Source organism: Protomyctophum bolini (assembly GCF_963924005.1).
Source record: "Protomyctophum bolini genome assembly, chromosome: 17".
In the NCBI taxonomy this organism is placed as follows: Eukaryota; Metazoa; Chordata; class Actinopteri; order Myctophiformes; family Myctophidae; genus Protomyctophum; species Protomyctophum bolini.
This window is the reverse complement of record NC_137878.1, coordinates 6,635,980-6,663,284: the sequence shown is the minus strand read 5'-3', so window position 1 is coordinate 6,663,284 and position 27,305 is coordinate 6,635,980.

Below are 27,305 nucleotides of genomic sequence, written 5' to 3'. Positions count from 1 at the left end.
ATTTTACCACAACACACGACTTGCTGCATTTCAGGCTGTTAGCCATGACGCAGACGTCGATGCAGGCTATAGGCGAAATATAGGATAAGAGATGACATGCGTCTCCAAGTTGGAGCCTATAGTTGCGCCTGGGCGCACGGCTCTCTCCTATCTGCAGTCCGACTCTTTCATAATATCCAGTCCAATGCGCACTGCCCATGCGAACTGAAAACATGTTCATTCATATTAACAGTTTTATTTTATTTTAACAACCAAATCATATGGAATGGTTTGAAGTAGGCCTTCATTTATAATGTCGCATCCTCTGTGTAAAGCACTGATGTCCTTTTATATCGTTGGTCCGTGCAGTCAGACGGATAACTATTGATTATGGGTCGGGTGGAATAACAAACTGATACGAGGTGGAACGAGAGATCTGAACGGAGTCGACGCGACACCTGAATTATATAAGCATTAGGCTATATAGACCAGAGCTAGGTTAGGAGTGAATGATAAAATGCATGCACCTTGAATTATAACGTTTGTTTTCTGTTCGGCCACGACGGGCAGGGATTATATTTTCCTGTTGAATTGCTTACTGGAACAGACCAAACTACTTTACTTAACAATAAAATCATTTTCGTTACAAAAGTGCATAGGCTCTTTCCTCTTCCGTGTCTGCACTATGCAGAAAAAAAACAACAGACTCAGAGTGTGAAAAGACCGCCCAGTGCAGCGTAACAAACGGACCTTCTCTCCTATTGGTTGGCGGGTAAACCCAACCCTTTTTGTCTTGTCTGAGGTGCCGCCCTGTTCTTCAGCTTGTCGCCTACAAAATGTTTTGTGTCTTGTGTCTTGCCCCCCCCCCCCCCATGAAACACGTTTGTCTGATGAAACCACGTGACTCCCATTAGAAATGCATTGGGAGCTGTCTTGTCTGATGCTTTTCATCAGACAACCATAAGACGCTTGTCTGATAGATGTGACTGCGGCCTAAGAGCGAGTTAAGAAATTGTGTTTGTGATGAAAAAAATGCTGACTCATTCAGGCAGTTAACATGGCGTTTCATGACACATGATGGTACACATGTCGCTTTCAGGGCTGTAGTTCACGTACCATATGAATCTGGGCTGTGATTGTGACATTGGGTGAAAGAGGACGAGTGTGGCTACAAAATTACCGAAACCCATGCGTGTAAAGTTAATATTTTGGCCGTGAGAATTTCGCTACAGTTTTGACACTGGCCCCTCACTCTGACCCGCTCTCTCTCTGGGCGTGCGACACTCTAAGTCGAGATTTTTGCTCAGACCACACACACTTTGAACTGCGATAGCGGGCAAACCGTGCAACGTATTCGAATTCCGTCTGAACCAGGACAAAGTCGATGGCCTCCTGTGCTGTTTGACGTTTAAATCTATATAATCTATATAAGTGTGTCTACGTAACAGTATGCCAGAGCAATGTGGCTCCAAAGTAACGTGTCGTTTTCTATTTTTACCCACGTTTCCCCATTGACTTTGAATGGGGATTTTTCGCGTAGTTTATTGCGAATTACGTCGGCACGGTAACTCGAATCGGAAAGAAAAGCACAAGCACACCATTCCCGGCCGAGCCGCACGTTTTGATGTATATATTGCGGGGCTTTGGTAAACCGTGCGGCCGGCCATAGCGGTCAAAGTTTCGTGTCTTGATGATTATTATTAAGTATTGGTTTCGGATTTCAACCTGTGTTTCTGCCATTGCATGGCAGGCACCCAGAATTAAGTATTGGTTTCGGATTTCAACCTGTGTTTCTGCCATTGCATGGCAGGCACCCAGAATTAAGTATTGGTTTCGGATTTCAACCTGTGTTTCTGCCATTGCATGGCAGGCACCCAGAATAATCTGCTCGGCTCAGCGCCACTTTTTCCTCTCACTCACTCTGCCTGTTCATGATGCTGCTGTACGTGTGAATATTTCATCAATAGACTTTCAATGTGTGTGTGTGTTTGTGTGCACATGTGTGCATGTGCGTGCATGTGCGTTTGTGTGTGCGCGTGTGTGAGAGGTGGTCAACTTGGTCTAAGTGCATGGAGCAAGTTTCAAGACTGTAGCATGTTGCAAACAAAAGTTATAGCTGTTTAAAGGCCAGCCAATAGGAATACAGAGGGGCGGGGCTTAAGCAATTAAGCCATTACAGCTTGTTCCTCTTGATGGTCTACGTCCATGTACCAAAGTTTGAGGCTGTAGCATGTTGTAAACAATAGTTAGAGCTGTGTAAAGGCCAGCCAATAGGAAGACAGAGGGGTGGGGCTTAAGCAATTAAACATTTACAGCGTGCTCCTATTGGTGGTCCAAGTCCATGGAGCAAGTTTCAAGACTGTAGCATGTTGCAAACAAAAGTTATAGCTGTGCAAAGGCCAGCCAATAGGAATACAGAGGGGCGGGGCTTAAGCAATTAAGCCATTACAGCTTGTACCTCTTGATGGTCTACGTCCAAGTACCAAAGTTTGAGGCTGTAGCATGTTGTAAACAATAGTTAGAGCTGTGCAAAGGCCAGCCAATAGGAAGACAGAGGGGCGGGGCTTAGGCAATTAAACATTTACAGCGTGCTCCTATTGGTGGTCCAAGTCCATGGAGCAAGTTTCAAGACTGTAGCATGTTGCAAACAAAGGTTATAGCTGTTTAAAGGCCAGCCAATAGGAATACAGAGGGGCGGGGCTTAAGCAATTAAGCCATCACAGCTTGTTCCTCTTGATGGTCTACGTCCATGTACCAAAGTTTGAGGCTGTAGCATGTTGTAAACAATAGTTAGAGCTGTGTAAAGGCCAGCCAATAGGAAGACAGAGGGGCGGGGCTTAAGCAATTAAACATTTACAGCGTGCTCCTATTGGTGGTCCAAGTCCATGGAGCAAGTTTCAAGACTGTAGCATGTTGCAAACAAAGGTTATAGCTGTTTAAAGGCCAGCCAATAGGAATACAGAGGGGCGGGGCTTAAGCAATTAAGCCTTTACAGCTTGTTCCTCTTGATGGTCTACGTCCATGTACCAAAGTTTGAGGCTGTAGCATGTTGTAAACAATAGTTAGAGCTGTGTAAAGGCCAGCCAATAGGAAGACAGAGGGGCGGGGCTTAAGCAATTAAACATTTACAGCGTGCTCCTATTGGTGGTCCAAGTCCATGGAGCAAGTTTCAAGACTGTAGCATGTTGCAAACAAAAGTTATAGCTGTTTAAAGGCCAGCCAATAGGAATACAGAGGGGCGGGGCTTAAGCAATTAAGCCATCACAGCTTGTTCCTCTTGATGGTCTACGTCCATGTACCAAAGTTTGAGGCTGTAGCATGTTGTAAACAATAGTTAGAGCTGTGTAAAGGCCAGCCAATAGGAAGACAGAGGGGCGGGGCTTAAGCAATTAAACATTTACAGCGTGCTCCTATTGGTGGTCCAAGTCCATGGAGCAAGTTTCAAGACTGTAGCATGTTGCAAACAAAAGTTATAGCTGTTTAAAGGCCAGCCAATAGGAATACAGAGGGGCGGGGCTTAAGCAATTAAGCCATCACAGCTTGTTCCTCTTGATGGTCTACGTCCATGTACCAAAGTTTGAGGCTGTAGCATGTTGTAAACAATAGTTAGAGCTGTGTAAAGGCCAGCCAATAGGAAGACAGAGGGGCGGGGCTTAAGCAATTAAACATTTACAGCGTGCTCCTATTGGTGGTCCAAGTCCATGGAGCAAGTTTCAAGACTGTAGCATGTTGCAAACAAAGGTTATAGCTGTTTAAAGGCCAGCCAATAGGAATACAGAGGGGCGGGGCTTAAGCAATTAAGCCATCACAGCTTGTTCCTCTTGATGGTCTACGTCCATGTACCAAAGTTTGAGGCTGTAGCATGTTGTAAACAATAGTTAGAGTTGTGTAAAGGCCAGCCAATAGGAAGACAGAGGGGCGGGGCTTAAGCAATTAAACATTTACAGCGTGCTCCTATTGGTGGTCCAAGTCCATGGAGCAAGTTTCAAGACTGTAGCATGTTGCAAACAAAAGTTATAGCTGTTTAAAGGCCAGCCAATAGGAATACAGAGGGGCGGGGCTTAAGCAATTAAGCCATCACAGCTTGTTCCTCTTGATGGTCTACGTCCATGTACCAAAGTTTGAGGCTGTAGCATGTTGTAAACAATAGTTAGAGCTGTGTAAAGGCCAGCCAATAGGAAGACAGAGGGGCGGGGCTTAAGCAATTAAACATTTACAGCGTGCTCCTATTGGTGGTCCAAGTCCATGGAGCAAGTTTCAAGACTGTAGCATGTTGCAAACAAAAGTTATAGCTGTTTAAAGGCCAGCCAATAGGAATACAGAGGGGCGGGGCTTAAGCAATTAAGCCATCACAGCTTGTTCCTCTTGATGGTCTACGTCCATGTACCAAAGTTTGAGGCTGTAGCATGTTGTAAACAATAGTTAGAGCTGTGTAAAGGCCAGCCAATAGGAAGACAGAGGGGCGGGGCTTAAGCAATTAAACATTTACAGCGTGCTCCTATTGGTGGTCCAAGTCCATGGAGCAAGTTTCAAGACTGTAGCATGTTGCAAACAAAGGTTATAGCTGTTTAAAGGCCAGCCAATAGGAATACAGAGGGGCGGGGCTTAAGCAATTAAGCCATCACAGCTGATCCTCTTGATGGTCTACGTCCATGTACCAAAGTTTGAGGCTGTAGCATGTTGTAAACAATAGTTAGAGCTGTGTAAAGGCCAGCCAATAGGAAGACAGAGGGGCGGGGCTTAAGCAATTAAACATTTACAGCGTGCTCCTATTGGTGGTCCAAGTCCATGGAGCAAGTTTCAAGACTGTAGCATGCTGCAAGCAAAAGTTAGAGCTGTGTAAAGGCCAGCCAATAGGAAGAGAGGGTTTGTGTGTTGGTGTGTGTGTGTGTGTGTGTGTGTGTGTGTGTGTGTGTGTGTGTGTGTGTGTGTGTGTGTGTGTGTGTGTGTGTGTGTGTGTGCGTGTGTCCATTTGGTTTCGCTCAGGGGGGCGGCCCGGTTCCGGCGAGCCACCCCGTGTCTGAAACGGTTGAGAAATGACAGAGTTACGGGTTTCCCCGATTTTCTCTATTGACTTTCAATGTGTGTGTGTGTGTGCGTGCACATGTGTGCATGTGCGTTCGTGTGTGCGCGTGTTTGAGGGGTGGTCAACTTGACCTTGAATCATTAACAAAGTATCAATTTCACCTGAGCTTGGGGCAGGGCTAGTCTATGCGAATGCAAACACTTGAAAGTCAGCACACTGACTCAATGATAGAATTTGTTAAGACATACGGTCCGAACAAATTGCTCTAGCGCAAAAAGTAAAAGTCGAATGCGATTTTTGTTTTCGCCGTGAGTGACCCGAGACACTGAGGTACGCCGTGTGCAATCGTGGTATTGGTACGATAAAAAACGTGGTTATAAGAGCGAGTTAAGAAATTGTGTTTGTGATGAAAAAATTGCTGACTCATTCAGGCAGTTAACATGGCGTTTCATGACACATTATGATGGTACACCTGTCGCTTTCAGGGCTGTAGTTCACGTACCATATGAATCTGGGCTGTGGTTGTGACATTGGGTGAAAGAGGACGAGTGTGGCTACAAAATTACCGAAACCCATGCGTGTAAAGTTAATATTTTGGCCGTGAGAACGATTTGTTCGGAGAATTTCGCTACAGTTTTCACATTGGCCTCTCACTCTGACCCGCTCTCTCTCTGGGCGTGCGACACTCTAAGTCGAGATTTTTGCTCAGACCACACACACTTTGAACTGCGATAGCGGGCAAACCGTGCAACGTATTCGAATTCCGTCTGAACCACGACAAAGACGATTGCCTCGTGTGCTGTTTGACGTTTAAATGTGTCTACGTAACAGTATGCCAGAGTAATGTGGCTCCAAAGTAACGTGAGTAACGTGACGTAATTTTCTGTTTTTACCCGCGTTTCCCCATTGACTTTGCATGGGGCATTTTTCGCGTTGTTTATTGCGAATTACGTCGGCACGGTAACTCGAAACGGAAAGAAAAGCACAAGCACACCATTCCCGGCCGAGCCGCACGTTTCGATGTATATATTGCGGGGCTTTGGTAAACCGTGCGGCCGGCCATAGCGGTCAAAGTTTCGTGTCTTGATGATTATTATTACGACTAGAAACAAAATTTCAAGAAATTTTACTGGGTGCCTGAAGCTCGCCAAGTCTGTGCAGCATTTGAGCCATGGACCACCATTTGATGACATTCAGCCTCTCAGAAGGGTCCATTTGGTTACATGTGAGCCAGGTCTCCCCATTGACTTTCAATGGGGTATTTTGTCTAAGTTTATTGGGAATGTTAGCATTGCTAGCATGCTAATGCTAACATGCTATCATGCTAACATGCTAATATGCTAACATGCTAATACTAACATGCTATCATGCTAATATGCTAACATGCTAATGCTAACATGCTAAGATGTCTGAGCTGTAAGGGTCCATTTGGTTTCGTTCAGGGGGGGGGCGTCCCGGTTTCGCCGAGCCGCCCCGCGTCTGAAACGGTTGAGAAATGACAAAGTTACGTGTTTCCCCGATATTCTCCATTGACTTTCAATGTGTGTGTGTGTTTGTGTGCACATGTGTGCATGTGCGTGCATGTGCGCGTGTGTGAGAGGTGGACAACTTGGTCTAAGTGCATGGAGCAAGTTTCAAGACTGTAGCATGTTGCAAACAAAAGTTATAGCTGTTTAAAGGCCAGCCAATAGGAAGACAGAGGGGCGGGGCTTAAGCAATTAAGCCATTACAGCTTGTTCCTCTTGATGGCCTACGTCCATGTACCAAAGTTTGAGGCTGTAGCATGTTGTAAACAAAAGTTAGAGCTGTGTAAAGGCCAGCCAATAGGAAGACAGAGGGGCGGGGCTTAAGCAATTAAACATTTACAGCGTGCTCCTATTGGTGGTCCAAGTCCATGGAGCAAGTTTCAAGACTGTAGCATGTTGCAAACAAAAGTTATAGCTGTGTAAAGGCCAGCCAATAGGAATACAGAGGGGCGGGGCTTAAGCAATTAAGCCATTACAGCTTGTTCCTCTTGATGGTCTACGTCCATGTACCAAAGTTTGAGGCTGTAGCATGTTGTAAACAATAGTTAGAGCTGTGTAAAGGCCAGCCAATAGGAAGACAGAGGGGCGGGGCTTAAGCAATTAAACATTTACAGCGTGCTCCTATTGGTGGTCCAAGTCCATGGAGCAAGTTTCAAGACTGTAGCATGTTGCAAACAAAAGTTATAGCTGTGTAAAGGCCAGCCAATAGGAATACAGAGGGGCGGGGCTTAAGCAATTAAGCCATTACAGCTTGTTCCTCTTGATGGTCTACGTCCATGTACCAAAGTTTGAGGCTGTAGCATGTTGTAAACAATAGTTAGAGCTGTGTAAAGGCCAGCCAATAGGAAGACAGAGGGGCGGGGCTTAAGCAATTAAACATTTACAGCGTGCTCCTATTGGTGGTCCAAGTCCATGGAGCAAGTTTCAAGACTGTAGCATGTTGCAAACAAAAGTTATAGCTGTTTAAAGGCCGGCCAATAGAAATACAGAGGGGCGGGGCTTAAGCAATTAAGCCATTACAGCTTGTTCCTCTAATGGTATACGTCCATGTACCAAAGTTTGAGGCTGTAGCATGTTGTAAACAATAGTTAGAGCTGTGTAAAGGCCAGCCAATAGGACGACAGAGGGGCGGGGCTTAAGCAATTAAACATTTACAGCGTGCTCCTATTGGTGGTCCAAGTCCATGGAGCAAGTTTCAAGACTGTAGCATGTTGCAAACAAAAGTTATAGCTGTGTAAAGGCCAGCCAATAGGAATACAGAGGGGCGGGGCTTAAGCAATTAAGCCATTACAGCTTGTTCCTCTTGATGGTCTACGTCCATGTACCAAAGTTTGAGGCTGTAGCATGTTGTAAACAATAGTTAGAGCTGTGTAAAGGCCAGCCAATAGGAAGACAGAGGGGCGGGGCTTAAGCAATTAAACATTTACAGCGTGCTCCTATTGGTGGTCCAAGTCCATGGAGCAAGTTTCAAGACTGTAGCATGCTGCAAGCAAAAGTTAAAGCTGTGTAAAGGCCAGCCAATAGGAAGAGAGGGTTTGTGTGTTGTGTGTGTGTGTGTGTGTGTGTGTGTGTGTGTGTGTGTGTGTGTGTGTGTGTGTGTGTGTGTGTGTGTGTGTGTGTGTGTCCATTTGGTTTCGCTCAGGGGGGCGGCCCGGTTCCGGCGAGCCACCCCGCGTCTGAAACGGTTGAGAAATGACAGTGTTTCCCCGATTTTCTCTATTGACTTTCAATGTGTGTGTGTGTGCGTGCACATGTGTGCATGTGCGTGCATGTGCGTTCGTGTGTGCGCGTGTTTGAGTGGTGGTCAACTTGACCTTGAATCATTAACAAAGTATCAATTTCACCTGAGCTTGGGGCAGGGCTAGTCTATGCGAATGCAAACACTTGAAAGTCAGTACACTGACTCAATGAGAGAATTTGTTAAGACATACGGTCCGAACAAATTGCTCTAGCGCAAAAAGTAAAAGTCGAATGCGATTTTTGTTTTCGCCGCGAGTGACCCGAGACATTGAGGTACGCCGTGTGCGATCATGGTATTGGTACGATAAAAAACGTGGTTATAAGAGCGAGTTAAGCAATTGTGTTTGTGATGAAAAAATTGCTGACTCATTCAGGCAGTTAACATGGCGTTTCATGACACATTATGATGGTACACCTGTCGCTTTCAGGGCTGTAGTTCACATACCATATGAATCTGGGCTGTGGTTGTGACATTGGGTGAAAGAGGACGAGTGTGGCTACAGAATTACCGAAACCCATGCGTGTAAAGTTAATATTTTGGCCGTGAGAACGATTTGTTCGGAGAATTTCGCTACAGTTTTCACATTGGCCTCTCACTCTGACCCGCTCTCTCTCTGGGCGTGCGACACTCTAAGTCGAGATTTTTGCTCAGACCACACACACTTTGAACTGCGATAGCGGGCAAACCGTGCAACGTATTTCAATTCCGTCTGAACCACAACAAAGTCGACGGCCTCGTGTGCTGTTTGACGTTTAAATCGTGTGTCTACATAACAGTATGCCAGAGCAATGTGGCTCCAAAGTAACGTGTCGTTTTCTGTTTTTACCCGCGTTTCCCCATTGACTTTGAATGGGGATTTTTCGCGTTGTTTATTGCGAATTACGTCGGCATGGTAACGCGAATCGGAAAGAAAAGCACAAGCACACCATTCCCGGCCAAGCCGCACGTTTTGATGTATATATTGCGGGGCTTTGGTAAACTGTGCGGCCGGCCATAGCGGTCAAAGTTTTTGGAACATATACGATTATTAAAGGGGGAGTGTCCCGGCCCGAGATTAACATTGCTGATAAGGTACATCACGTGGTCTGAATGAAAACAGTTTCAAACGACACGTGACTATATCTCAGGCTCTGACGTGACCTAGCATCTAGCCGAGCTGAGTGGCTAGCGCACTAAAGGCTAGTGGTTTTGAGGTAACCTTTTGCGTCATACTAGGTGAAAATATCATAAAAAAATTATTTTATTGCTTTTATTTATTCCTTACAATGACATTGAGTTGACGTGTACGTTTTAGGGTAAACTGTTACATAATCGCAATTTCGCGTGACTAGTCCGTCTACCATGGCCTCAACCACGGCTGCTGCTGAGTCCTTAGCGTCTCTCACCGCCGGGGCAGTGGGGGCACAGCGCCTCGACTTCTGTTCGTGCAGGCTGCACAAGCACACACGGGGGTCGCATCTCTCTCTCTCTCTCTCTCTCTCTCTCTCTCTCTCACACACACACACACACACACACACACACACACACACACACACACACACACACACACACAACATTGTTTGAACATGTGAAATGTTAGTTTATGCATAATGAATTCATGAGAATCGCGGGCCGCGGTAAGCCTTGAACTCTGGCCGGACACAAGGCACTTCAGAACGGGGAGATTGCGAGAGGAGGTGGGGGTGGTTTTGGGTTTTTTTTCTCTCCCTCCGTATATCTCTCTCTCTCTCTCTCTTTAGGGTCTCAGAGGGAGACAACTCACCGAGTCCGAAAACTGTATTAAATTAATAGTTTGTACTTTGTAGAACTGTAACAAGCACAAAAAATATTCAATACAGTATTAAAATGTCTGCTTTGTTTGTTAATGTTTACAGATTTGCTCACGATTTATTGAAATTGAAAACGTGTTTACAGTACTTACAGTGTTTGCATAATCATTCAGGCTACAGGAAGGGGCGATATAATGCTGTGATTCATTCCACTTTACTGACAGTTTCATTGCCTATATTATGTCAGATTGTCCGTCATGAGTGACTACTCGTCGCCATAATATAAATATGAAATGGGAATATTTAGGACAAATTGCTGATTGATTTTGAACATGCATTAACAATAGCCCCGAGAAGATAAGAACACAAGACAACATGCATTTATTTATTCCAATTACTGCTGCTCTGTCCAATTTATTCAGTCGAGCCGATCGCTCTCTGCCCTGTCCTTGGAATTGACGTAGGTAAGACTGTCTACAGAATGCACGAGTGAAAAACATTGTATGGGTAATCCGTAATTGGGTATTATGAGTCACTGTAAGTAACCGTGTCGGCCCCAATTCATGATGATTACGGATCCCCATGTCCCATTCATGCAGGTATGCATATGTCCCATATGTGCCCTCTCCCTCCGCTCATTCTGTAGCTCCAGAATGAGCAGAGGGAGAGGGCGCAGCTAGCAGGCTAGTCTGCCCTACCAGAACAGCGGTTGTTTTTTAATGGTATAGTCACCCGCGGTCACAGTCTAAAACTGCTTGGTAGGGCTATAGCTGGGAAAGCCTCCACTTCATTCAGTAGAGCATTAGACGTAACGAGCTGTCACTCATTCATTCATGCAGCCCCATGTTGCAAACACAAGGAAGGAAGGAACCTTCACTGCCTGCCCAGCTAGTCTCTCTCTCTCTCTCTCTCTCTCTCTCTCTCTCTCTCTCTCTCTCACACACACACACACACGCGTCTCGCCGTCTTGCAGTTGCAATGGATGACGGATAGAGCCGATGCTCTTCTTGGTAAATAATAAACACAACTCTTCGCGTTCACAACAGCTATACACACAGGCTAAAACATACCGATAGAATCAACTTGGTGTGTGTGTGTGTGTGTGTGTGTGTGTGTGTGTGTGTGAGAGAGAGAGAGAGAGAGAGAGAGACCGCCCCTATATCGGTGTGTGTGTGTGTGTGTGTGAGAGAGAGAGAGAGAGAGAGAGAGAGAGAGAGAGAGAGAGAGTGTGTGTGTGTGTGTGTGTGTGTGTGTGTGTGTGTGTGGGAGAGAGAGGGGTGGACTCAGGTTAGGCCGGTGCAGTTTTGCTAGAGTAGTCACAGGCAGTGGTAACGTTACGTGAAGCTCCAGGGCTCCGTGAGCCCTGTTCAGCACTTAGCCGGCTGAGGGCGTGTCAGCGGGGGGGAGACAGATAGACAAGATAGGTACATGGAACCCGTCACGCGAAATTGCGATTATGCAACAGTTTACGCTAAAATTTACACGTCAACTCAATATCATTCTAACGAATAATAAATAATAAAAAAATAAATTTTCCACCAAACTTTAACCCAGCTATGAAGCTAAAAGTGACCTCAAAACCACTAGCATGAGTTGATAGCCACCAGGAACGCTAACTCGCAGAGCCCAGAGCCGCTCTGACATTTAGACCAGATACAAGATCAATTTCATTGGTCAAATTGAGCTGGCCCCACTTGACGTCACAATCTAGATGCTAGCGTTAATAGCCTTAATAGCTTCCCGAGGGGCGTGTCAGTCCCGCTTTAAGTATTGGTTTCGGATTTCAACCTGTGTTTCTGCCATTGCATGGCAGGCACCCAGAATAATATCTGGAACTCTCCCTGAAAACTGCAGCTCTGCAACAACTCTGTTCTTTTTATCACAGCTAAAAACATGCATGCCTGTTTGCTGCTGCCTTTTATTGAGATTGTGTCATTATTATTCTACACTGACATTTAATTTATTTAAATGTGTTCCATTAGATAGAATAGAAAAGTTACATAATGCAGCTTTTACTTTATTTTTATTTGTTTTACTGAATCTGATATAATGTTTCATTTGCTTAATGTTTGATATAAAACTCATTGAATTGCCTGGGAGCAGTGATTGGCCAGTTTTGTGTCCCGCCCCCTCACTCTGATTGGACCATCAGGGCCCTCCGTTAGTATTTAACAAGAGTTTATTCTGCTTGGAGTCACTTTAAACTCTGCTAGTTGTTAAGAGCTGAACTTCTCCTTTCTACACTAGCTGAAGCATTTCGTGTTGGTTCTACTTTAAACTTTAGTACTTTAGATTTTCGCTCTTTCAAAATAGATCTAGTATCAGTTTGTTTGGGCCGGTTTTGAGTTATGGCTTTACTACAAACATTGAAGTCCTTCGTCAACCAGAGACTATCTGTTGCTGCTGAAGAGATATTTGGGGTCGTTGGAAGAATTCTAACAGAGTACGAGGATGAAGCTTTCCACATCAAGCAATAAACTGACCGCCAACGCAGACTACTGGATATGGTTCTACAACCAATCATCAAACTACACAGAGCAGGTTGGTAAAACCTTCACTACTATATTATTATTACTATTTTCACCATTATAAGCTAAATGGCAATGGTGACTATTTGAAGAGGAACTGGTGAAAATGTTGCATAGATAGTAAATAGTATTCTAGTTGTATTTCCCCCCATTCATGTTAGTGTGACTGTTAAACTAGCACAGAATCAAACTAACAAACTAAACTAACAGAATCAAGTGGTAAGTAATAATTTATTTAAATGTTGACCATGGATAATCATAAACTGTTTAAAGTAAGCTAATGTAACAGTTAAATAGTTAGTTAAATTGAGTTGTTCATGCCCACTATTGAGCAGTACCAGACATAGTTTTGTTGTTCAAACTAAGATATATATATAGCACTTTGGTTCACTGCATATCACACTGTTTGTCCTAGTGGTGTTCCCGTAGCTGCCGCTCTGTATGTCCTAGTGGTGTTACCGTAGCTACCGCAGTGGATTCCGTGTTCCTATGAGGTGAGAGGGCTCTTTGAAAACACTGATGTTATTTTATGTTTTTGTTATGAAATAGTGTTCATTTCAGCTGTAAATTGAAGCATACAGTGTCTAATATACATATGACGTTGGGTCATTATGATAATATTAATCTGAGTGCAATGAATCTTTTTGTAAACAGCTTTCGTTAATCACGGGGACTATCCCAGCTAGCAAGTCATGGCGCGCCGCCGGCGCGAGGCGGTACACGCGCGCCGCCGATCGTGTCCTCCGCCGGGCGCGTGCCGCGATGTGGGCGCGTCGTTCTTGATCAGCGTGGGCCGCGCCGGCCGTCGCGTGTGTAGCCCATAGAGTATTAAAAGGATAGAGACTAAACTGGCGCGAAGCTCCGCCCCCATCGCTATTCATGTCAGTGGAAGTTGCTCAGTGGCGTTTTGAAGCACCCGGAAGGCTACCGGAAGTACCGTCTATTTGCTGATTCAGCATTTCACTTCCGCATTTGGACCAAGGACTGTATAAAGAGGACAGGAAGCGAAGACCGTAAGGGCGCCGCCATGTTGATCACATGGTGCTCCATGGAAGGAAAGAAACATGCGCAGTTGAGACCAGGAAGTTGGACATGCATATGGCACAAATGGCCCAGCAGATGGCGTGAGGTGATTAAAGACCTTGCTGAAAGTAGGGATGCTTGTATCTCACTCTTCTGCCAGCCTATATGCTGAAGCCAGCTTGGCTCAGTGCTCACCATGAACGGACTGACTGAGACAGCCGTGTCATGATCAGTGCAACTATAATATATCTATATAATTTGTATGTAATACAGTGGTTTTCAACTTTTGCCTGTTGATCAGTCCGTTCATGGTGAGCACTGAGCCAAGCTGGCTTCAGCATATAGGCTGGCAGAAGAGTGAGAAATAACAAGCGTCCCTACTTTCAGCAAGGTCTTTAATCACCTCACGCCATCTGCTGGGCCATTTGTGCCATATGCATGTCCAACTTCTTGGTCTCAACTGCGCATGTTTCTTTCCTTCCATGGAGCACCATGTGATCAACATGGCGGCGCCCTTACGGTCTTCGCTTCCTGTCCTCTTTATACAGTCCTTGATTTGGACAAACATTTTGGTGTCCAAGTGCAGCTGGGCTTTAACATTTACTGGCCAAAGTAACCCCCCTGTACAAAAAAGGGAGCAAATTAGAACCCGGCAACTACCGCCCTATTTCTATTCTAAGCTCCATCTCGAAAGTGATGGAAAAAATAGTCTATGAACAGGTTGAAAAGTATCTTGCCACTAATAAATTGTTGTACGAGTTCCAATCTGGTTTCAGAACATCCCACTCCACTGACACATGCCTTCTCTATTTGAGCGACCACATCAAACACGAGGTGGATGCTGGAAAATACTGCGGCATGGTCATGCTGGACCTCCAAAAGGCTTTTGACACCGTGAACCACTCCATACTGGTTAACAAGCTTAAAGCTATTGGTTTTGATAGCACATCAGTGAGCTGGATGCAATCCTACCTGGAGGGGAGAGAACAGATGGTGGAAGTGAACGGAACACTGTCCCCCCCCCTCCCAGTGAGCTGTGGCGTCCCACAAGGAAGCATACTAGGGCCTTTACTGTTCCTAATATATGTAAACGACATGACTTCAGCTTGTGACTGCAACTTGTTCCTGTTCGCAGACGACTCAGCACTGCTGGTCTCGGACAGGAACAAACTGCAGGTTGAAAAGACCCTCAGCTCTGAACTCGGTAGAATCTGCACCTGGCTCGCTGATAACAAACTATCCTTACACCTGGGAAAAACTGAATCCATTCTCTTTGGATCAAATAGTAATCTCAAAAAGGCAGATGGCTTCTTGGTTAGAGTTGGTGATGATATTATCACACGGAAGGATCAAATTACCTACCTAGGTTCCATCCTGGAGGCCAATCTTTCCGGTGATAAGATGGCCACCAACGTAATCAAAAAAGTCAATCAAAGAACAAGATTCCTCTACAGGATCTCCTCACTGGTCGACAAAAACACCTTGAAGACCTTAACAGGAGCCCTTGTACAAGGTTTCTTTGACTATGCATCCACCTCCTGGTACCACAGCACCTCAAAGGCCCTTAAAACAAGGCTCCAGACCTCCCAAAACAAACTGGTCAGGCTCCTACTTGGCCTCACCCCCCGAACCCACCTCACCCCTGCCCACTTTGACAGGCTGGGATGGCTTAGGGTCGACGACAGAGTACAGCATCTTGCAATGGGTCTGGTCCACAAGATTAGATACACCACCAAGATACCCATGTACCTGTCTAAATACTTCCTTAATGTAAACGAAGTCCACACCCACAACACCAGAGGGAGTGCAACAAACCATGTACAACCCAGATTCGGCACAAACAAGGGACTAAATTATTTTCGCTCCTATGCGACCAAAATGTGGAACGCCCTACCAACAGTCATTAAGACATGTGAATCCCTTGGCTCCTTCAAAACTGCTCTCAAAGGGCACCTACGGATGGCTGCAATTCGAAACTGGCCTCTGTAAAAGCTGAATTTGTATCTGGATTGTACTATGTTTTTGTATGGACGTGGTGTTGGGTGCCTGCACATATGCACACATGGCATCAACGCATGGTGTTGTGTGCAGGCGCCCTACACTCTGTCTTTGTACTATGGATTGTACTATGTTTTTGTATGGACGTGGTGTTGGGTGCCTGCACATATGCACACATGGCATCAACGCATGGTGTTGTGTGCAGGCGCCCTACACTCTGTCTTTCGTTTTCTTTTCTTTTATCCCCCTGTTCCCCTCACTGTATATATACTTTTTTTCCCTTTTCGCTTCCTATATGATGAATTCCTGTTCTGTTCTTTAACTACATAGAAGTGTCTATTTGTTTGTCTCTAAATGTTTTGATGAATTGAACAATGTGGACCCTGTTGTAAACAAGTGTAAGGCTTAATTGGGTCGTCCACTCACAGTTAACAGTCTTTGTATTGAGTTTGTGCTTGAAATGTACTGTAATTCTGCAAACTGTTAATAAAGATTTCAATCAATCAATCAAAGCGCTCGGTTGCACGGGGTTTCCTCGTCAAGAATCCACGGGTCCGCCTGCAGTCCTTCCTCTTACCACTAGGGACCAGCGCTTCAACATTGGAGTGCCTAGCTGGCCCCTTGGGGTGTAGCCGGCGCCCCGCTTCTCTGCCGCGACTCGAACGTCAGCTACGGACGGCAGCAGCAGGACAGCATGGAGCTGTCTTATTACACCCCCCCCCATATATATTGCGACCCCGCACCCCTCCTCCCCCATGCTCACCTCCCTCCCACATATTTATAGAAACATAATAAAGCAGCAAATGCATACTTAATTTTGTTTCTTTATTAGGAAAAAAAAGGTTACAATGAAATCATTTAGACAGCCATTAAACATAGGCACATAGAAAAAATATGTAAACAACCAAGTTTAGAATACAAGTGGTTGATTTTTATGTCATTTTGCTGAGAATGCACTTTAAGACCACTCTTTGAGAACCACTGGCTTCTAAAATCTATAAAACAGTAAAACACCAACTTTCCTGAAACCACCAGAACATTTTTCTGAAAAACCTATGTTTCTATATTAGTGGTTCTCAAATTATGTTATGTCAAGGACCCCAGAAATATAATGAAATTGGCCGCAGACACCTACAGTATCTGAAAATATGTTGTTCCAGGGACTACCCAGAAGTAGCCCCACAAGCAGAACCCAATGGTAGTAAAGTTTCTGACATTTTTAGGACTTTATACCATGGGGTCCTGGTCCAGGGCCGGCTGCCACCTGGTATGCACACATAAATACATGTAAACACGTTTGTGTTTTACGACGTTTTTTTCTGTGATGGCTTCTGAATGTGCAAACTATAAGTACCTATACATACCTCTGAGATTATCTCCTGTGTCGCGGAAGCCGTTACGTATTTTTAATCTATGTTTGATTAAAAATGTCGCTTCTTCCTACCAGGGCACCAGACTAACTTTTTTCACCACCGTCCCGGAACCCTCCCAAAATACAATTTGAACCGTCCCGAAGTAAATGTATACCGTCCCGGGAAATAAATGTACAAAAAGCACCACTCAAATTGTGAAATTAATAACTGTATTCCTATTGTAATAGAAATACAATTAAGCCAAACAAATAATGTACTGCATGTATTGAATACATGCAGTACATTAATTGTCTGGCTTCATGTTTCTTCTGTAGATACACTGATTTAGTCAAAATGCTCCCAGATGAAAAATAGGGCTTGGTTAAAAATGTTAATCGAATTAATCAGAGGCTTTGTAATTAATTAATCTAAATTAATCACATTTTAATCGCATATCAATATTCGACCTGAGAACAGTGATTTTTATTTTCAAATGGATTGTTATTTTGGTGTAGGCTGATCAAGACCAACAGATAACGTGCAGCAATGCAGGTATATTAATACTCAAATGTCTATTACATGGTTGGCATGAGAAAACAAATAAAAACAACTTTATTAGGGGGAATACTAAGACGAAGGATCAATAAATAATAATAATAAATACAATCAATGTGGAATGAGAGCGTTTTGGTTTTGGGGTGTGCATTCCACAGTGCATTAGAAAACATCTGTTGCTTCAGATGATTATATACCAACATATTATTTAATGTCGACGCCAGCTAGCAAGCCTAGCATGGAAGCTAACGTTAAACGTTGGTGTAGTGTAGCCCCATGTCCATATGGAACCTTTCTGTGGCACACAACCATGGTCTTATCCACGCTTCCAACCGATAGTTTTTCAATCTAAATGTCTCATCCACGGGGCAAAAGCAATATAATTCCTATGATTCCGTTGGGTGAATGTAGTGTGTGCGTTGTTGTTGTTGTCAACGGGAGGCATACTAGTTTGGTCCGACAGAGCATTGGTTGACGGCACGGCAAATTCTCATGCTGCTCATCGCTGCACACGAAATGCGCATTTTCAGTGTAAAAACTCCTCTCGTCCCGAAACCGTCCCGGATGAGATACATTTACGTCCCAAATAGATATTTTACAGTCCCCGGGACGCCGTTAATCTTGAGCCCTGCTTCCTACCTTGTTTATTGACACCTCATTGTACCGCCTATCTGGCTAGCTAGTGGCGCTATAGCTATGAGGTATGTATAGGTACTTATAGTTCGCACATTCAGAAGCCATCACAAGAAAAAACGTCGTCATAGTGCGCAGATCGACTTAACGCAGAGTTTGTTTATGTCCGCGTTCCAACATCCCCATTCGAACATTTTGTAATGTCCAGGAACCCTACCTAAAGCTCCAAATTTCATAAAAGCTTTATGGAGGGTTCCGAGAGGGGCTAACCCAGAAGCAAAGATGACAATATATAACAATATATATTCAAAGATTTGCACATTTTCAGGATAAAACGAAATAGCAGACCTAAAAGCTCGTAGCGCGGTCCCTGGAACAACATATTTTCAGATTGGAGTAAATCGTTCCAACACCAATGATACAGAAACATCTAGACTTTTCAGAAAACAGTCATACCATTTAAACACTTTAACCATAATTTTAAAAGCCGTTAGATTGTTGGCAGATCTACAAGATCATGAGCTTGTAGATTTGCTATCGAAAAATCGTGAAAATGTGGCCCAAACACAGTGAACGTTTTAACTAAAATCTGCAAGGATTTAGACATTTTGTGGAATCAGTTCTCAAGTTTAACTTCTATAAAACACCAAGTCTATTCTGTGTGGAGTTAGTTATGTAGGCCCAGTAATGTTGCAATAACAGTTACACAGCAATAAACAGAACACAAAATCGAGATTCACCTTTTGAGCAAGAAATCGTGCAGCATACATTCAAGAGTCCATTTGGAAACCCCTATAGCGGTGGGTTTGAACCCTTTTCATGCCAAAGTTATTCAGCATTTGAGCCTGTCCGTTTCCTTCCTTTATGAAGCCTGACTGGTGGTGGCCGCCAGCAGAAGTTCCAAAATGCACCCTGTCCAACTCTCCGGCTCTCAGACCCCAGGTCCCCGTCACTGAAGTCCAAGATCCCCTGGTTTTAGCCACTTTAACCATTATTTAAAAAGATGTAAGCTGTTGAAAACGAGCTTGTAGATTTGCTAATTTTGAAACATCGTGAAAATGTGGCACAAATCTGTAAATATATATTATTTTGCAGCAAACGTTTTAACTAAAATCTGTGAGGATTTAGAAGACGTATCAGTTCAAGTTTAAGTGCTTAAGTCTTTAAAACACCAATTATCTTCTGAGTGGAGTCAGTATGTGTCTGTATGTCCGAGCACGGAAAGCTGGGTGCGTTCCTTGAGGTCTGGATGTTGCGTATAGTAGAGGGTCAGGGAAACCCGACTGGTGGTAGCCTTTCCAGCAGAGGTTGCATTTGAATTCGATAGGTCTTCCTCCAGCAAAAGTTCGTCTGAAATCACAGAATTAATTAAATAAATTATTTTCACCTTAATCATTTCTCTGGCTTGTGATCCATGACTTAACAGTTGCCCTGTGGGTAAAACCCAGCCATTTTCTAATTTCTATTCATGTGCTAAAATGTGACATGTGACAAAATGTGAAAATGTTCTTACCATTTTTATTATCCATTTTATTTATCCATCACCATCATCTCCACTTCCTCCATGTGACCTCCTCATCTGTAATTTGAACAAAATCAAATACAAAATTGATATGGATTGCATTTGTATAGGGCTCACAACACGTGAGCTTGTAGACAGACTATTTTCACCATGCAACCAAGTGTAAATGCAGGCATTCTGAAAAGAAGTCTGTTACACTAACTCATTAAACGTGTTGCACTCTAAAACAACAAACAACACAATCTGATAGCAATAAGGTTGTATAGCAAATGATAATTTACATTTGAGAAACAAGGAGATGCTTTGTTTTTGTTGAAGTAAGACAATCATTTGCATGACACTTCACACTGAAATCAAAACAACATTAGGGCAGGTATGGAATTAACAGCAAGAGTTCATGTTCAAACATGTAATGATGTGTTTCTCCTCTGTATCTTCTGTCTAGACTCCATGCACCCCATTGTGTGTAAAGAGGAGGTATTCCCTGAGCAGCAGCAGGAGAGAACCTCCAGTCTTATCAAAGATGAACCAGTCTCTACAGATTAAAGAAGAACAGGAGGAGAGAACCTACAGTCTTATCAAAGATGAACCAGAGTCTCTACAGATTAAAGAAAAACAGGAGGAGAGAACCTCCAGTCTTATCAAAGATGAACCAGAGTCTCTACAGATTAAAGAAAAACAGGAGGAGAGAACCTCCAGTCTTATCAAAGAGGAACCAGAGTATCCACAGATTAAAGGGGAACACGATGAGCTACTTCAAACATCAGAGGAGGATGGTGGATCAACAGAGACATTACTATTAGTGAAACATGAAGATGGTGAAAACATGCTAACAGAACCTGTAGCCAGCACCTCATCTAAAAGCATGCAAACACAAGCTGATGTAGAGGACTGTGGACCATCACAACCAACTAGTGATGATCAGCTCCTCTCTTCACACTGTTCTGAATCTGACATCACTGAAGACAGTGATGAGTGGGATGAGACCATGGATGACCAGTCTGGTTTAAACACACTGAAATCTCACAATTCACAACACATGGTAGGAAAGAGTTTGTCTTTGAGCAACAAGCTGCTCCATGACCTCAAATCACCCAAACAAAGTAACTCCATGAGTCAAATAGGTAAGAAATGTTTTAGTTGTGCAGATTGTGGTAAAATGTTTAATCGCAAGGAACATATGAAGAAGCACACAATGATTCATTCAGGGGAAAAGCCATTTGTTTGTACAGTGTGTGACAAAGGCTTTAATCAAAGGGGTAGTCTAAAATTACACATGTTTACTCACACAGGGGAAAAACCCTTTACGTGTACAGTTTGTGGCAGAGGCTTTAGTCTAAAGGGTAATCTAAAATCACACATGACGACTCATACAGGGGAAAAAACAAAAGAAACAGAGACAGGTAAATGTTTTAGCTGTGCAGATTGTGGCAAAATGTTTAATCAGAAGGAACATCTGAAGAAGCACACAGTGATTCATTCAGGGGAAAAGCCATTTGCCTGCACAGTTTGCAGCACTTGCTTTAGTCAAAATAGTGATCTAAAACGTCACATGAGGACTCATACAGGGGAAAGGCCCTTTATGTGTACAGTCTGTGGCAAGGGCTGCCGTCAAACATGGGAGTTAAAAGTACACATGATGACTCATACAGGGGAAAAGACATTTGTTTGTACAGTGTGTGACAAAGGCTTTGTTCAAAAGTGTAATCTAAAATTACACATGATGACTCACACAGGGGAAAAACCCTTTATGTGTACAGTTTGTGGCAAGGGCTGCATTCAAAATTGGGCATTAAAAATACACATGTTGACTCATACAGGGGAAAAACCTTTTACGTGTACCGTTTGTGGCAAGGGCTGTCGTCACACTGGGGAGTTAAATGTACACATGACGACTCATACAGGTAAGAAATGTTTTAGCTGTGCAGATTGTGGTAAAATGTTTAATCTGAAGGAACATCTGAAGAAGCACACAGTGATTCATTCAGGGGAAAAGCCATTTGCCTGCACAGTTTGCAGCACTTGCTTTAGTCAAAATAGTGATCTTAAACGTCACATGATGAGTCACACAGGGGAAAGGCCCATTACTTGTACTGTTTGTGGCAAAGGCTTTGTTCATAGGGGCGATCTAAAAAAACACATGATGAGTCACACAGGGGAAAGGCCCTTTACGTGTACAGTTTGTGGCAAAGGCTATACTCAGAATGGGCAATTAAAAATACACATGAAGACGTGTCTTAAAGAGGAAAAAGCTGTTAAATGATGAGTGTTTTTTCTTCTTCAAATAAGGCATTATGTTGACACATAATGTCAATTATTCAGTTTAGTCCAGCTATATACATTAAACATGGAATATACATCAATTTTCAACTCATAATGGCCAATTAAAAATACACATGGTGACTCATACAGGCTAGGAGCCCTTTACATGTACATTTTGTGGCATGGGCTTTTCTCGAATGACTGATCTAAAAATACACATGACTCATACAGGGGAAAGGCCCTTTACGTGTACAGTTTGTGAAAAGGGCTTTAGTATGAATTGCAATCTAAAATCGCACATGAAGATGTGTCTTCAAGAGGAAAAAAGCTGTTACATGATAAGGGCTTTTTTCTTCAGAAAATGCATTATGTTGACAATGTCAATTATCAGCAGTTTAGTCCAGCTTACATTAAACATGATGTACTATACTTTATTTTATTATTTGTATAATGACCTGCTGATACAGTACACATTCCACACCAATTAAATTGCCATATTCATGCACTAGTGGTGCAATTGTATAACTGTGTGTTGACATGTGTTGTTTGGACTAGCATATTATCATAATGTATTTCAATCTAATCACTTGGTTTTTTTGTGCAAATAATGACTTAGTTTGATTATATGTTTAGATTATCTGTACTATGCTGTCTTCATAAAAATGTAACAGAACATATTTACTCTGTAAAAACACTGTCCGTAATTTCTTCTTTTTCAAATAAAGGGTTGACAGCTACACATATATTTTGTGTGTTCATTACATAAAGCTCATCACACACATGTGCTTCACCTTCAACTTGTACTGTGAACAATACAGTGACAAGAACTGCTTCGTTTTACATCCTGCATGCCAAACTATTACTATAAGGAACATGATAGGAGTATTAATTAAATTAAACGGTACACATATTTTACTTGAACTTTCTACTTTGAACATGACATGAGTAAGTCCTAATGTTACAGAGTCCATTGTACTTGTGACTACTTGTAGATCTAGTGTATAATAACAATAACAATTCTGTGCAAGGATGGTGACACATCCCTTAGTCATACTGTGATGATGTTTAAAACTATGACAAAATAATAGTAGTTGTGGACGTGAGTTGATATGTTATCTGACAATTGGTATGAATGAAACATTATTTTTATATATTTTTTTTATTGTACAATACCAGTGCATTATTATTTTTAGTTGTAGGATACAGGAATTCCACCTTTATCTACCGTGTTAGAATAAATGGGTTGTGAATGTTGTGGAATGTTTAGGAGCATGTCTGTCCCATTGTTAATGGACAGGTGATAATGGGTTAGGGTGTGTAACCCTATTGCTGAATGGATCGACCAACTCATTTGCATGTGATCCTTTTAGTGTGATAAGTAGAGTGCAATGTGCATATAGCCTACTCCTACAGTATTGTGTGAATGGAGTGGAACATTGGATTTTGAATCATTTGCATTTAAATCATTTAGTCATGGACACTGGTGGATTACTACAATGACCATAATGCTTTGCTGCACTGAGGAGAGGGAGAGGGCTGTCTTTTACATACAGTATATAATAAAAATGATGAATGATATTTTGCTCTATTGTTCTATAAGTAAGTTCCTTTTTCTCGACACACAAATCTACTATGCCATGTACAATATGGATATACCAAGTTTGTCCTCAAATAAACAAAGACAAAACTAAAGTACTAAAATGTCCAATAGTAGGCTAGTCTTGACTACTGTACCAGTGTTTTACTGATGTCCCTAAAAATATACCAGGTCTTGCCACCCGTTCATACCTCTAAGGTCACCTGGTAAAGGTTTGCTTATGACCATATAGAATTAAAACATAGTATTCAGAGTAACATCTGGAACAAACTCCCTGAAAACTGCAGCTCTGCAACAACTCTGTTCTTTTTACCACAGCTAAAAACATCATCATGCATGCCTGTTTGCTGCTGCCTTTCATTGAGATTGTGTCATTATTATTCTACACTGACATTTAATTTATTTAAATGTGTTCCATTTTGCTCTACATGTGTCCTGAATATGTTTTCAATCAAGGCAACAAGGTTCAAATACGGGGTAGAATAGAAAAGTTACATAATGCAGCTTTTACTTTATTTTTATTTGTTTTACTGAATCTGATATAATGTTTAATTTGCTTAATGTTTGATATAAAACTAATTTAATTGCCTGGGAGCAGTGATTGGCCAGTTTTCTGTCCCGCCCCCTCACTCTGATTGGACCATCAGGGCCCTCTGTTAGTATTTAACAAGAGTTTATTCTGCTTGGAGTCACTTTAAACTCTGCTAGTTGTTAAGAGCTGAACTTCAACTTTCTACACTATAGCTGAAGCATTTCGTGTTGGTTCTACTTTAAACTTTAGTACTTTAGATTTTCGCTCTTTAAAAATAGATCTAGTATCAGTTTGTTTGGGCCGGTTTTAAGTTATGGCTTTACTACAAACATTGAAGTCCTTGGTCAACCAGAGACTATCTGCTGCTGCTGAAGAGATATTTGGGATTGTTGGAAGAATTCTAACAGAGTACGAGGATGAAGCTTTCCACATCAAGCAAGAAACTGACCGCCAACGCAGACTACTGGATATGGTTTTACAACCAATTGTCAAACTACACAGAGCAGGTTGGTAAAACCTTCACTACTATTACTATTTTCACCATTATAAGCTAAATGGAAATGGTGATTATTTGGAATGGAAGAGGAACTGGTGAAAATGTTGCATAGATAGTCAATAGTATTCTAGTATTTTCCCCATGTTAGTGTGACTGTTAAACTAGCATTAACAACAGAATCAAGTGGTAAGTAATAATTTATTTAAATGTTGACCATGGATAATCATAGACTGTTTAAAGTAAGCTAACTCATTATCGTGTTGCACTCTAAAACAACAAACACAATCTGATAGAAATAGGGTTGTATAGCAAATGATAATTTACATTTGAGAAACAAGGAGATGCTTGTTTTAGAAATGAAGCATGACACTTCACACTGAAATCAAAACAACACTAGGGCAGGCATGGAACTAACAGCAAGAGTTAATGTTCAAACATGTAATGATGTGATTCTCCTCTGTATCTTCTGTCTAGACTCCATACACCCCCATGTGTGTAAAGAGGAGGTACTCCCTGAGCAGCAGCAGGAGAAAACCTCCAGTCTGATCAAAGATGAACCAGTCTCCACAGATTAAAGGAGAACTAGAGGAGAGAACCTCCAGTCTTATTAAAGATGAACCAGAGTATCCACAGATTAAAGGAGAACAAGAGGAGAGAACCTCCAGTCTGATCAAAGAGGAACCAGAGTCTCCACAGATTAAAGAAGAACAGGAGGAGAGAACCTCCAGTCTGATCAAAGAGGAACCAGAGTATCCACAGATTAAAGGGGAACACGATGAGCTACTTCAAAGATCAGAGGAGGATGGTGGATCAACAGAGACATTACTATTAGTGAAACATGAAGATGGTGAAAACATGCTAACAGAACCTGTAGCCAGCACCTCATCTAAAAGCATGCAAACACAAGCTGATGTAGAGGACTGTGGACCATCACAACCAACTAGTGATGATCAGCTCCTCTCTTCACACTGTTCTGAATCTGACATCACTGAAGAGAGTGATGAGTGGGATGAGACCATGGATGACCAGTCTGGTTTAAACACACTGAAATCACACAATACACAAGGAAAGATAGGAAAGTGTTTGTCTTTGAGCAACAAGCTGCTCCATGACCTCAAATCACCAAAAGAAAGTCACTCCATGAAGAGTCACACAGGTAAGGAATGTTTTAGTTGTGCAGATTGTGGCAAAATGTTTCATCAGAAGGGACATCTGAAGACGCACACAATGATTCATTCAGGGGAAAAGCCATTTGTTTGTACAGTGTGTGACAAAGGCTTTAATCAAAGGGGTAGTCTAAAACGACACATGTTGTCTCACACAGTGGAAAAAACATTTACGTGTACCGTTTGTGGCAAAGGCTGCACTAATAATGGGAATTTAAATGTACACATGATGACTCATACAGGGGATAAGCCCTTTAAGTGTACACTTTGTGGCAAGGGCTGCCGTCACACTGGGGAGTTAAATGTACACATGAGGACTCATACAGGGGAAAGGCCCTTTACGTGTACAGTTTGTGGCAAGGGCTGTATTCATAATTGGGCATTACAAATACACATGTTGACTCATACAGGGGAAAAACCTTTTACGTGTACCATTTGTGGCAAGGGCTGCCGTCACACTGGGGAGTTAAAAGTACACATGATGACTCATACAGGGGAAAGGCCCTTTACGTGTACAGTTTGTGGCAAGGGCTGTATTCATAATGGGGCATTAAAATTACACATGGTGACTCACACAGGGGAAAAACCCTTTATGTGTACAGTGTGTGGCAAACAATGTAGTCAAATAAGTAATCTAAGGACACATATGATGACTCATACAGGGGAAAGGCCTTTTACGTGTACAGTTTGCGGCAAAGGCTATACTCAGAATGTGCAATTAAAAATGCACATGAAGACGTGTCTTAAAGAGGAAAAAGCTGTTAAATGATGAGTGTTTTTTCCTCTTCAAATAAGGCATTATGTTGACACGTAATGTCAATTATTCAGTTTAGTCCAGCTATATACATTATCAATTATTTTAATCAATTTTCAACTCATAATGGCCAATTAAAAATACACATGATGACTCATACAGGCTAGGAGCCCTTTACATGTACATTTTGTGTCATGGGCTTTTGTCTTTGAGCAACAAGCTGCTCCATGACCTCAAATCACCCAAACAAAGTAACTCCATGAGTCAAATAGGTAAGAAATGTTTTAGTTGTGCAGATTGTGGTAAAATGTTTAATCGCAAGGAACATATGAAGAAGCACACAATGATTCATTCAGGGGAAAAGCCATTTGTTTGTACAGTGTGTGACAAAGGCTTTAATCAAAGGGGTAGTCTAAAATTACACATGTTTACTCACACAGGGGAAAAACCCTTTACGTGTACAGTTTGTGGCAGAGGCTTTAGTCTAAAGGGTAATCTAAAATCACACATGACGACTCATACAGGGGAAAAAACAAAAGAAACAGAGACAGGTAAATGTTTTAGCTGTGCAGATTGTGGCAAAATGTTTAATCAGAAGGAACATCTGAAGAAGCACACAGTGATTCATTCAGGGGAAAAGCCATTTGCCTGCACAGTTTGCAGCACTTGCTTTAGTCAAAATAGTGATCTAAAACGTCACATGAGGACTCATACAGGGGAAAGGCCCTTTATGTGTACAGTCTGTGGCAAGGGCTGCCGTCAAACATGGGAGTTAAAAGTACACATGATGACTCATACAGGGGAAAAGACATTTGTTTGTACAGTGTGTGACAAAGGCTTTGTTCA